This window comes from Microtus pennsylvanicus, chromosome 8, assembly GCF_037038515.1.
Source record: "Microtus pennsylvanicus isolate mMicPen1 chromosome 8, mMicPen1.hap1, whole genome shotgun sequence".
NCBI classification, from domain to species: domain Eukaryota; kingdom Metazoa; phylum Chordata; class Mammalia; order Rodentia; family Cricetidae; genus Microtus; species Microtus pennsylvanicus.
The window spans coordinates 16,932,862-16,945,220 of record NC_134586.1 but is presented as its reverse complement, the minus strand read 5'-3'; positions in this window follow the sequence as shown (position 1 = coordinate 16,945,220).

Sequence of the window (12,359 nt, the reverse complement as noted above, 5' to 3'; positions counted from 1 at the left end):
TTTACCAACCTTTCTTGGTTATGCTAAAAGCAGAGCTGTTTTCCCCATTTTCATAAGACTGCTACTAAACACGAATTTCTTGCTCTTGACAGGTCTTTCTGTTTATGCACATAACATATCCTGTAACTTCCATAGAAACTACAGAGAAAGAAAGCCTAAAAATAAGTGGCCCTGTCCAGGTGATCACAGTTAAAGAGCATAGTCAAGGTCCATGTGAAGTATAAGCACTGAGTAGTGACCTTCTTGGTAGAAGCTAGACTTTTCCTTGATTCTTTAAATCCTGGAATATAGTGCTTGATTCTTGCAAATATCACTCAGCTCAGGATATTTCCCTAACCTTCTCAGTGTCAGCAATGTGTGAAAGAGATTAGTTTATCATAATAAAAAAAATATCACCTGTGACCTCCTCAGACACAACAGAGGTAGAAAATATAGAGGAACTGAGGATGGACTTAAAACCATAAGGAGAATTATAACACACTTAAAGACACATAACAAAATGTTGAAGCACATAACCTTTATCTAAGTTTGCCTCAGTATATAAATGTATAGATGTATATTCTAAATTCATAGCATACATATCCAAATATGCTAGTAACATAGAATTTGTAATTTATATTAAACCTTCTATATTCAATACTGATGCTGAGAAAACTCTGTCATATAAGTAAAATATATTTCCACAAAAAAATTTTGTCTGCACATTCAAGAATAATGTTATGTGTAAGTCCAATTTCTCAGAGAATTTTATCTTTGGCTTTCTTCTCTTTGATGAAAGAGGGTTTGTCTAGTACATATTTAAGGCTGTATTATATAATGCCCTTTCCTTATAAGACAGTCACTTGGATGGTACTGGCTAACAATTGTGGATTTTATTTCACATTTTAACTAGTTACATTTGCTCTTTAAAAGCCTGTTCATGTATATAATGAAGTCTGACCATTCTCACTTAATAATCTCTCCTAGTTCCAATATCCCTGTGAAATCTTTCTCTTCCCTACAAATTCCTTCTTAGATTTATATCTTTTTTTGTTATGTTTTGTTACCCACTGATATTCATCATGGATTCATTTGACTTAGGGTGCAGAATTGTCCATTGCATCCTAAAGGGCTCTCTGGGCAATTATGAGCTGAGGACTGTGAATCTGACTTGCTTATTATCTATCAACCGGCACTGAAATTATACCAGCACTGGTTACCTGCACAAGATTTGCTCAAGATGAATCCAATTTAAAATGTACGAGGAGAGTTTAACAATGTTTCACTCTTATCTGAGTATGTTGCCAGTTGATGACTGCTATGGAAGTAGAGTCAGTTTTCTGTTTTCCGGTGGATGGCATCACTCTTATTAGAATATAGGCAACACCCATTGGTTTTAGAGGAATATAAAAAGTAATGTGTGCACATGATGTTTGGAAAGTGACATGTTGTGTGTCTGGAATGAGAAATAGATAGGGATTAAACATGAGTATATCAAAAATATATAAATACATGCATGAAGTTCTCAAAGAATAAAAATAAACCATTGCATTAAAAACTATTCCACCCCATTTTATATCCTTCCAGTTTCAATTTATGTAAATCATAATATTTGCCCTACATCAGTCCTCTGTATCCACCATAGACACTTTCCAGTCTTCTGCTCACAATAGATATTCCAAATTAAAAACAAAAGTCACATTGAAGCTGCAAACAACTTAAGAGAGCAAACATGACATTTGTCTCCATGACCTGTTTTATTTTACTTAAGATAAAATGTATCAATTTTATTTCTCTACTACAAATTTCTTTTTTGTTTAGTGCCCAACAAATTTGGATTGTATATGTGCTCCACATTTTCATTATTCACTCAGCAGTTGATAGACATGTAATCTGATTCTATTTCCTGGCTATTGTGAAAATGTCAGCAATGAGTATAGATGTTTATTTCTAATTGATTATAAAGTCCTCTGGGTCAATGTTTAACATTGTTTCAGCTGAGTTGTATAACAGATCTACTTTTAGCTTCATCTGAATGTCCACACCGATTTTCATTTGGTTCAATCACTCTGGTCAAATAGTCTGAGGTATTGAACTTTAAGTATTCAACAAGATCACCAGGACTAATTATGTTGATAATACTTTTCAGTCATGTTTTCATTAATGAGCATAGTTTCAACAATTTTTTTCAAAACATAGGTATTACTTTATGATTTTTCTTTTTTGTCTAATTATTGTAAGTAACAAACCATGTGACTCTGTTTTCAGAGTATATGACAGTATGATCATTGTTGCACACTTACAAATTGCACCTAATTTCTCTTTTGAAGGGATTTGTCTTTTATCAAACTTTAAACACATTTATTGTCTACTATAACCTATATCATTGATTTTACTTGCCACAAAAGAACTTTCAATAGAAAGTAGTACATTATATATAGCTCAAAATTCATAAAAAGTTTTGCCTTTCCTTAGTGACATATATATATATATATATATATATATATATATATATATATATATATATATATATATATATTCAACCTTAGACTATTAATAGCTATGGGCTGTTCTCTTCCTGGAAGAGAGCGTAACTCTCTGAATGTCTCAAGAAATAGTCTTTATTATCTGTCTCATTCTTCTTCACCTAGATTTCTAAAGTCTTTCATAATAAGAATGATTTATAACAATGACATGAACAACTATCAAGTGAATGTGAATGAACTGTTGGAGGACCTTCTGTCTTAGGAGGAGTATGGTGGTTTCAAAGAGAACAGCCCTCAAAGAAGTGGAACTATTAGGAGGTATGGTATTGATACAGTATCTATGTTCATGTTGGAGGATATTTGTTAGTGTGGAGCTTGGATTTAATATTGTGTATTCAAGATACCTCCCAGCACCATGGGCTACTTCTCATTGCCTCTAAGATGTAGGACTCTCAACTCCTTTTTCAGCACCATGTCTTTCTCCATGCTGACATAGTCACTGCAATGGTGATAATAGAATAAAACTCCAAAACTATGAGCTGCCATTTTAATTAAATGCTTTCCATTAAAAGAGTTGCCATGATTATGGTATCTCTTCACTGTAATAGAAACCCTAACTAAGCCAAGTTGGTGCAAGGAACTGGAGTATCGTAATAGACCTGACCATGTTTATATTCAAAGGTTTTTGGACTTTGGATTGTGGTCCTTCATTAGTAAAGCAGTGGAATGCTCTAAGCACTGCTTAATAGGCCACACTCGGAGGAGCATGAAAGACAAACATTATGAGATTGGCTTGAACGGTGGGGATCATGAAGTTTCAAAGGCAAAGAATATTAGTATGTATACTAGTGACTGATTTTGTGATATTTTGGTGAAGAATGTGGCTTTTTTTTCTAGAAATTCTGCTTGAGATTAAAGTGAAGAGTTTTAGATTAATTCCATTAGCAGAAGAAATCTCAAAACAGCTTAGTATAGATTCTGTTGTGTGGTTCTTAGTGTCAACTCTGAAGAACATTTACAACAAAAAAGAGCAAGCTGAAGAAATAAAAATTCAAATGTACAGGTTGATAAATAGGGGCACCAGGAAGTGAAATAAAGCTAAATCCTTAGCCCAAGGAGACAAATGGATAAAGAAATAGAACAAATGGTATGGTGAGTTATGGTTTAGATCCCACCCAGCTAAGTTTCCAACACATGATAAAGAATTAAAGTAAAGAGTTGGGTGTGGTGGTGTACACCATGTATTCCAGCAGTTGTGAGGCAGAAGCTGGCAGGTCTCTGAGATTGAAGCCAATATGTTCTATAGAGCAACTTCAAGAGCAGCCAAACTTAGGCAGTGAATCAAAGTGGCCATGTTCATGCCCCAACAAGCAGCAGACCTTGGCAACTTTGGCCATGTGGATCTGGAGTGAAAGATTGAAAGAAGGTGTTATGGAATTTGTCTATTTTAGGGCTCACCCATGACAGGCTCAACAGAGGCCACCCATATACCAGCAAGGATCAGACCATCCAAGTAAAAAGTACTCAGTGTTCTAAAGTGTGAGGTATTTATGCTCCTTTGGCCAACAGCCTTTAAGATACCAGCCCCATTTTGGTGTAGTCTCTTTTGCTTTAAAAGCATCAGTAGCCATGCACTCATTCTCTTGCTTTGAGCTCCTGCTTCTAGCTGCTAGACTCTTCCTGGTTGAGCCAAGGGCTGTTGACTGTTGTCTAGGACAGTTATCTGTAAGTTTTTCTCCTGAAAATAAATAACCCTTTGATTAATCATAATTTCATACTGGTGTTGGATTGTTTTGTAACCTGTCTTCAGGATACCTGCCAAGGAAAGCCGCTAACATGAAGTAGAAACAGCTCAAAAGTACGGAGTATGTTGCAGTCAACAGAGCCAAAAGGAGTTGGAGATCTAAAGAACTTTTTCACATTAGACAAGGAGATGTAGCATATGGAGTTTTCCTACCTGGTTTTTGGTCTGATTTTCTTGCAATTCTTCCTTCCCTATGGTTCACAACAATAATATATATTCTGTGTCATTGATGGAGGAGGGTCATCTGTCTATTTGTTACTTTCATTGGTTAATGAAGAAACTGCCTTGGCTTTTTTGATAGGGCAGGATTTAGATGGGTGGAGTAGACAGAATAGAATGCTGGAAAGAAGGGAAGTGAGGCATACACCATAGAGCCAGCCACCAGGTCAGACATGCTGAATCTTTCCTGGTAAGCCACTACCTCGTGGTGCCACACAGACTATTAGAAATAGGTTAATCAAGATGTGAGAATTAGTCAATAAGAGGCTGAAACTAATGGGCCAGGCAGTGTTTAAATTGATAAAGTTTCTGTGTAATTACTTTGGGTAAAGCTAGCCAGTGGCCAGGAGCTGGGTGGCAGGAAGTGTCCCGCTTGCCTCATCACTACATGCCATTATATGTTGAATCTGGTTTTTGGTTAAATTGTTAATGTTTGGGGATTACAGTTAAGATAGTGTAAGAATCTTGGAAATAACTTTGAATGTTGAACATTTAAATGTTGTTGAGACTGTGATAGACTATGGGGACACTAAAGTTGTAATGCATTTTGTCATTATGATATGGCTAGAAATTGATGGAGTCCAAGGAATGGAATGTGACTTTGAAAAAGTTGTTTCCCACAGGGTGTATCACCATTTGGAAGTATGAATATCTTGTACTATGTCTCGTCTTAGTCTTGTTGACAGAAATGTTTCATTACGGAGGTAGGTTTTGATTTCTCAAATATGCTCAACATATTGCCCATTGTGACAGACCACTTTATGTTACCTACATATCAACATGTAGCAGCTCTGTCTCCAGCACCATGTCTGCCTGTATTTAGTTATACTCCTCACCAGGATGATAATTGACTAAATCTCAGACACTCTAGGCCACCACCTCAATTAAATGTTTTCACTTGTAAGATTTGCCATGTCCTTGGTATCTCTCCACAGCAAAAAAAAAAAAGCACCACTAACTAAGATAGAGATGTCCTAAGAATTATAATAATACATCTTCATAACTAAGGATTCTAAAAGCATAATTAGAATATATATATGTTTATATATGCATTTTGATAAATTGTTGTGTGATTGGCCCATAATTTTAATTGATTATATAGTTTAAAATCTTTACTACCCTTTATAATATTTGTATATATGTGCTTAAAACCTTTACACACACAAATACATTGTTTCTCACCATATACAGTATATGTATATATCTGTATATGTGATTTATATACATATATGATAGCATATATATATATATATAAAGCTTATATTCATATCCACACACATACACACAAAGCAGAATATGCCAGACAAGGGGGGGGGAATCCTTAAGGAAATCTCACACTAGCTTTGAATAAGGATTTTTTTTACAGAAAAGGAAACTCGTGGATCACAATGAGAAAATAGAGATAGGGTCTCAAATCCAGGTGTGACATGCAGGAAAAAGAGGGGTGAACAGTTGGGACCATGGCTTTTTGTTACACAAGCCACACCCAAACCTGTTCCAGCCTCTCAAAGGCCATTGACTGAACTCCTCCTCTTGTCTAAATAAGAGAGTTCCAAACCCAATACAAAACTATATACAATAAGAAGAGATATCAAGTATAAAATTTAGAATTACAACCATCATAAACAAAATTAATCAAGAAACATATACTAAATGTTTTAATATAATTTTACCCTAAGGAGTCTAAGTCTTGGATTAGAAATGGCTTGGCTATATCCTCAGAGGAAAGTTACTTTAAGTCCATTGAAGGCCTGAGAAGGGAGATAATATTACTTGAGTAGGCAGGAAGTGCAATGAAGCAGCTTCCAAAAGTTGGAAGAAATTACAGAAACAACCAGATACCTGGACAATTACCAAAAGTCTCATTTGGAACATTGGAGCAGCCAACTTTGACTAAGGCCTAGAGTAACTGACAGACCATTTTCAGAGGTAGGAAGAATTTAAAAACTGTCTTATTCTGTCTTGGTAAGGTTTGGCAGTCTTTTTTCTTGTATCCTGCTCATCAGTCTGGACACTGTGTATTTTGTCAGTGGTCAAGGCATGGGCTCCAAGTGGAATGTCTTAGGTGCTCAACATTCCCTTGGGAATAGATTTGTGCATCCAGGAACAATCATGTTTCATATCAAAAGAACCCTATGTTATTTAAATGCCATATTATACTGTTCTTTGAAGTGTTTGATGATTACCTATCTATGCAGAATACAGTCTCTATGTATCTAAAGAACCTGATTAGTATAACTATAAGTATGACAAACATGAATGACTATTGACCTATAATACTTAATACCAGTATAACTCAAAGACTAAGGTTTCATATTAGAATATTAAACAATATTTAAGCAACTGTGCAGCAAATGAGGACAATGACCTTCAAAATATAAACTTTGGGGCTAGGTGAATTTTTCACTTTCATTTTTTTCAGGCCAGAAGACCTTGGCAGCCAATACTAGTTTTTCTCCCATTTACTTACAGGAGAGTCGTGGAGTTTAATTCACAGAACAGGGTCTCATCCAAAGGAGGCAAACTCATCACTGGAATCCCAGCTGGCTGGTTCTGTAAAGGCCTGAAAACCCTGATTCAAGATGGGAGAGCTTTGAAAATACAATTCTTCGAATAAAAGCAAAAACATTGGAAAACATGTGGGGATTAGATATTTTTTCTCTCAAAAGGGTTTGTTTTCTTATGGCTTATTCTAGGCATTGTCTCATAATGATGAAGACACAGTACATCAGCATACTTCAAAATGCCTTGGTGTGATGTAGAAACTCTATCAACCCATGCTTTTTCAGGGGAGGAGGCAGAAATCTTTAATAAATAAATAAATTAAAAAAGAAACTCTCTCAAAAAATTACATCTAGTTAGAGTGTGGCTACCTGGGGCCCAAATAGAAAACTGGGAGGACCCAGGTGCATACTCTCTCTGTGCAGTGCCTCCCAAACAGATAGGACATAGGATCCCACTCTTGTAGCGTGAGTTTCCCCCTTTTAACCATTAAAATATAACTATTATTATTGAGCTGGCCTGGTTATTTATCACACTGACCTAATTCTCAACACTTGGCTGCCATCATGAGTCCATTACTATCCCTCATGCCCCGGGCAGCTTGCATGTACTGTCTCCGTGGACATAGACCACCCCCTTGGCTTCCCTTGGATCTGTGTCTCTCGCCCAGCTCCCAGTGGCCCTTGCCCCACCATTGTGCACTCCCCCCACCACGACATGCTTCAGCCTTTGGTTCAGCCAAAGCTGCCGAGCTGTCAGAGCTGGAAACTATTAAACAGCCGAAGATATTCACAGAACACACAGTCTGTGATTTATACAAATATATATATATATATATATATATATATATATATATATATATATATTCTTGATTTGAGTATTTTTCAGTATTCCCTTTAAATTCAGCCATCTTAAACAAAACACGTGGATTCACCCTGACACCTACTGGCAGGCAATGGTTATTGTACCTACTCCAGCTCATTAAACCACAGGTAAGATTTATTATTTTGAATTTAAAAAGGGCAATATTTCAGACACTCTAACCATCCATGATTTTCATAACCTTTTTATTTACACCATGTGTGAGGTCTTATAAGACATATATGATGTCCCTTCTACATTGCTATTTCTAGGATTCACTTTTTTGCTTGTATTCTGTCTTTTTTTCATAAAAATATGGTTTGGCAATAGAAAAATGATGCAGTCTTTACAGACTGAATTCAGGCTTCTTAGAAAAGAATTTGGAAATCCAAGGAAGGACATGATCATCTTAACTGAGTTTTCAGTAAGCTGAGGTCCTTTTACACACAATACAGACTGACACCAAACATTTCAAGAAAGAGATTGCAGATCTCAAGGAGAATACTAGGACTTTATTTAATATGACTCAGTCACCTGAGCTATTTTTGAAAAAAGGTACAGTCTAATAGCAATTCATTTAAGGAGAGATTCAGCACTTTGTAGAAAGAAACAGCTGATTTGGCACATAATATTAATTTATTTAGTGACAGATTCAGCACTCTGGAGAAGGAAATGGCTGATTTGACACATAAAACCCAGCCAATGACAGTGGGTACTGAAACATTTGAGAGGATTCACACTGTTGAATGTATTAATTAGACTCTGTTGAAGGGGTATGACAAATTGACTGATAGAATGTCTCTCCAAGAAGGTAATATACATGCCATGAAGTTTATGTCCAAGGATGAGATATTATCTCTAATGGACAGACTTCATTCCTTAGAATCCTCAACGAAGACATTAGAAGAAAATACTGGACAGGAGATCCAGACCTTGCAGAAGGCAATGGTAAACAGATTTGAAAAGATTGAGGAAATTATCGACTTTGATGACGAGGAGCGAAAGGTAAAAAGGCAAATTTTAACTTCGTCAGTATGTAAAACTCTCGGGGATAGTGTTGTCAGAGTTCTACCTGCTGTTCCAGTAATAATATCAGGAAAGGTAGCCAGCTCCAAATACCCTAAGGTTATCAAGGAATATACATGGGAATATACATGAGTGATTGAAAAGAAATTAAACAAGCAATTGTGACTTTTGGACTACATTCATCCTTTGTTAGAGAATGGTGACTATGCTGGAAAATATACCAAAATTAAAGGAGTGCCCATTAAATGGAAGCCTTGGGATCTCTGTGAGTGAAGCCTGAACTGCCTTATGAGGAAGACCGTATTCTGCATGTTCAAGTGCCACGAGAACCAGGAGTATGGACATATGCTGTAGCAAACACTTAAGTATAGTGATTTGCAATACAACAATATCATGAATGAAGCCATATATAAAAGGGGATTAATGCAAGCCAGGATGGGACCCCAAGCCACATTAGCAATTTGTGTAACACTGACTAAAAAGGCTTTCATTCCTTCTCCTGAAGTGTTGGTGTACAAAAGGATACCAATAAAATCACAACCCCCTCAAATCAAGGCCAGGGGTCAAAGGTCCAAACTACTCTTCAGGCCATAGAGATCCCAATTTTCAAGTATGGTATCAACCAGGTTAGCATGGAAGCTTAGGCCTGATATGAGGGAAAATGAGGCATTGTAGAACTGATGGGAGGAAACACATGTATATCTTTGCCTCCGGGTTAACTTCAATGAAGGTTTTTGCTACTGAATAATGATAGGGTCTCACCATTTGAACAGAAAAAGGGGTGTGCTACGGGGTAGAAAGTCCCAATTCTTACAAGCTGGAATGAGACCCTTCTCATTGAACGTGAGGAAATTTAGATGAAAGAGGGTCTCAGTCAAGACCAAATGAGGGTCATATTTAGAATCTGGTGAAGTGACCTTGGCCAGAAGATCTTTGAGAGTTCTGTTTGTTCTTTCAACGCTGTCACTTGGCCCTGAGGGTTGAAATGGTGCCAAAGGTATGATTTATCTTCCAGGAAGGGATGAATCCATTAAATTTCTGGAAAGTTTAGTTAAAACCGTTATTGGATTTTAGATCCAAGGGCACACCAATGACCAACATTGCAGACTTAATAACATGGGAAGACTTTTCCTATGATAGGGCAATGACATAGGATAAGGAAAAAAAGTGTACAAAAGTATATGGAAAGAGCAGAGATTGCCAAATGAGGGGTTAGTGGGTGATATCCATTTGTCAGATTGCATTTGGTAAAAGACTGTGAGGGTTTACTACATTTCTGTTAAGGAGTACTAAGGGTGCAACGTAGGTACAAGATGCACAGGGCCATGTCAAATGTTTGCATAGAGAGATAGGGAGCTCAAGAAGGGGCTTTTGATGGCTCCATGGAAACAAACAAAATTGTTGATGTAGTGCCTAAGCTTGCTCAAAGAGATCAACATCAATGATCATAATCATGGTGTCTGTTAGCTCATTACGTCAAAAAATACCAGGAACACCAGAATGAGACAGAATATGGGACATATACCATTAGTAGACTTTTTGATTAATGAAATCCTAGAAAGACCTCATAGAAAATTAGAGAAGACTGATGCATTCTTTGATATTAGAGAAGGACAGTACATGGACAGCCTGGACCACATATTGCTTGTCAGAGAAAATATTGATGAGCTCTGATTGGCATCCCATGAAGGACTAAAGAAGTGCCAAGAGTTCAACCAATTGTATAGAACCCAGATTAAGAATGATGTGGAAAACATCTTTAGTACCATTGTATTGTACCAAAAATACCTTTTTTTTTAAAGAATCTGAGAATACCATGGATGCTCAGGGAATACTGGCAGAATAGATGGTGATATAGGGTTTATTTCAATAGGGAGTGGGGACATAGCAGAGATTACACTGTGGGAGGTGATTGTCTCTAGCACCAGGGTAACCAGTGACATGTTGTTGAAAAATGATAGAGTCTTACCAGAGAGTTTGAGATTATCCAATGGAGAATTAAAGAATAATCTTGTGAGACTCATGGTTGTAAGGTCTGTGAGCCAAGGCATGGCCCCTTAAGCCAAATCAAAAAGCTTGTTCGGAATTTGAAGTGACCTTGTGGATGTCAGCAAATGCCTAATGAATCTACATTAGGAGCCCTGGTTGGCATAGCGTCCCCAAGAAGCCAGAGTGTATCTACAACATAATAGCCAAAAGGGGCTCTGTGGAATCATGTCTACCCAAGGAGGAAGAGGGCAAGAGGGAGAGTTTTGAGGGAGCTGTGGGCCTGCTTTTCATCCCGCCTGGCTCCTGCACGGCTAGCTTTACACCAGAAATAACAACACACAAACTGTATTCATTTAAACACTGCTTGGCCCATTAGCTCTAGCCCTTACTGGCTAATTCTGATATCCGCATCAACCCATCTCTAATAAACAGTGTAGCACCGGTCTTACCGGGAAAGATTCAGCATGTCTGACCTGGTGGCTTGCTCCATCATTTCTGTCTCTGAGAGGAGCTTCATGGTTTCTGAGCTCACTTCCTTTTCCTCCCAGCATTCTGTTCTGTTTACTCCACCCACCTATGTTCTAACCTATGAGGGTCAAGCAGTTTCTTTATTTTTTAACCAATGACCTTCCTCCATCAGGAGAGAACCTTGTTTAAAACCAAAAAGCGTTGGGTACTAGCTGAATCTTGACAGAGCGGCATGTGGGACCCTCTATCAAAGAAATGAGATGGCACATCTCATTGGCCAGGATTTAAAAGAAGAGCTTGAGCTAATTAATCATACCACATAGGTGGTGATGCTCAACAAGCAGATAGTAGTCTTGGGAGGTCACGCAGAAAGATAACGGCCAAATCTCATGAATAATAGAGAACCCCAAGTATGTTTAAGGGGTATTGTATCTTTTCAGAGGAAACCTGTAAATTTAGAGAGAGGATAGGTTGCTCAAAAGAGCTTGAGATACCCATTATAGGTAGGTGACTTTAGAATGTGCAATAATATCATCCATTTAAAGGATGAAGAGGACTTCCTGTGGAATTTTTTGTAGGAACTTTAAGACATATATTTGACAAATAGTGGGACTATTTTTCTTGCCATCAGGTAGTACAGTTGATTTGTGTCTTTGTGCTTCTTTTTTCATATTAAGTTCCCAGACTGTAAAAGCAAAGAAACATCTGTCCACAGGCACCAGGTGTATTTGAAAGAAACCATGGTTAACATTTAACAGAAAAATGTGGTGTGAAGGGGGTTTGTCCACATCTTTCCCATTTGATCATTAACCACATGCAGGTCTTGGAAGAATTGGTAATGGCATTACTTCTTTTGGATAACAAAAAGGGGGTATTATGTCTACTGGTGGATGACGCCAAATGCCTAATTGTTCTTTTATTAACTCTTTAAGTGCCCATAATTTGGGTTCATTGGTGGATCACTGTTCCACCCAGACATCACCATTAAAAAGCCAGGAGAAGTGTATAAAATCTAGTAATAAATT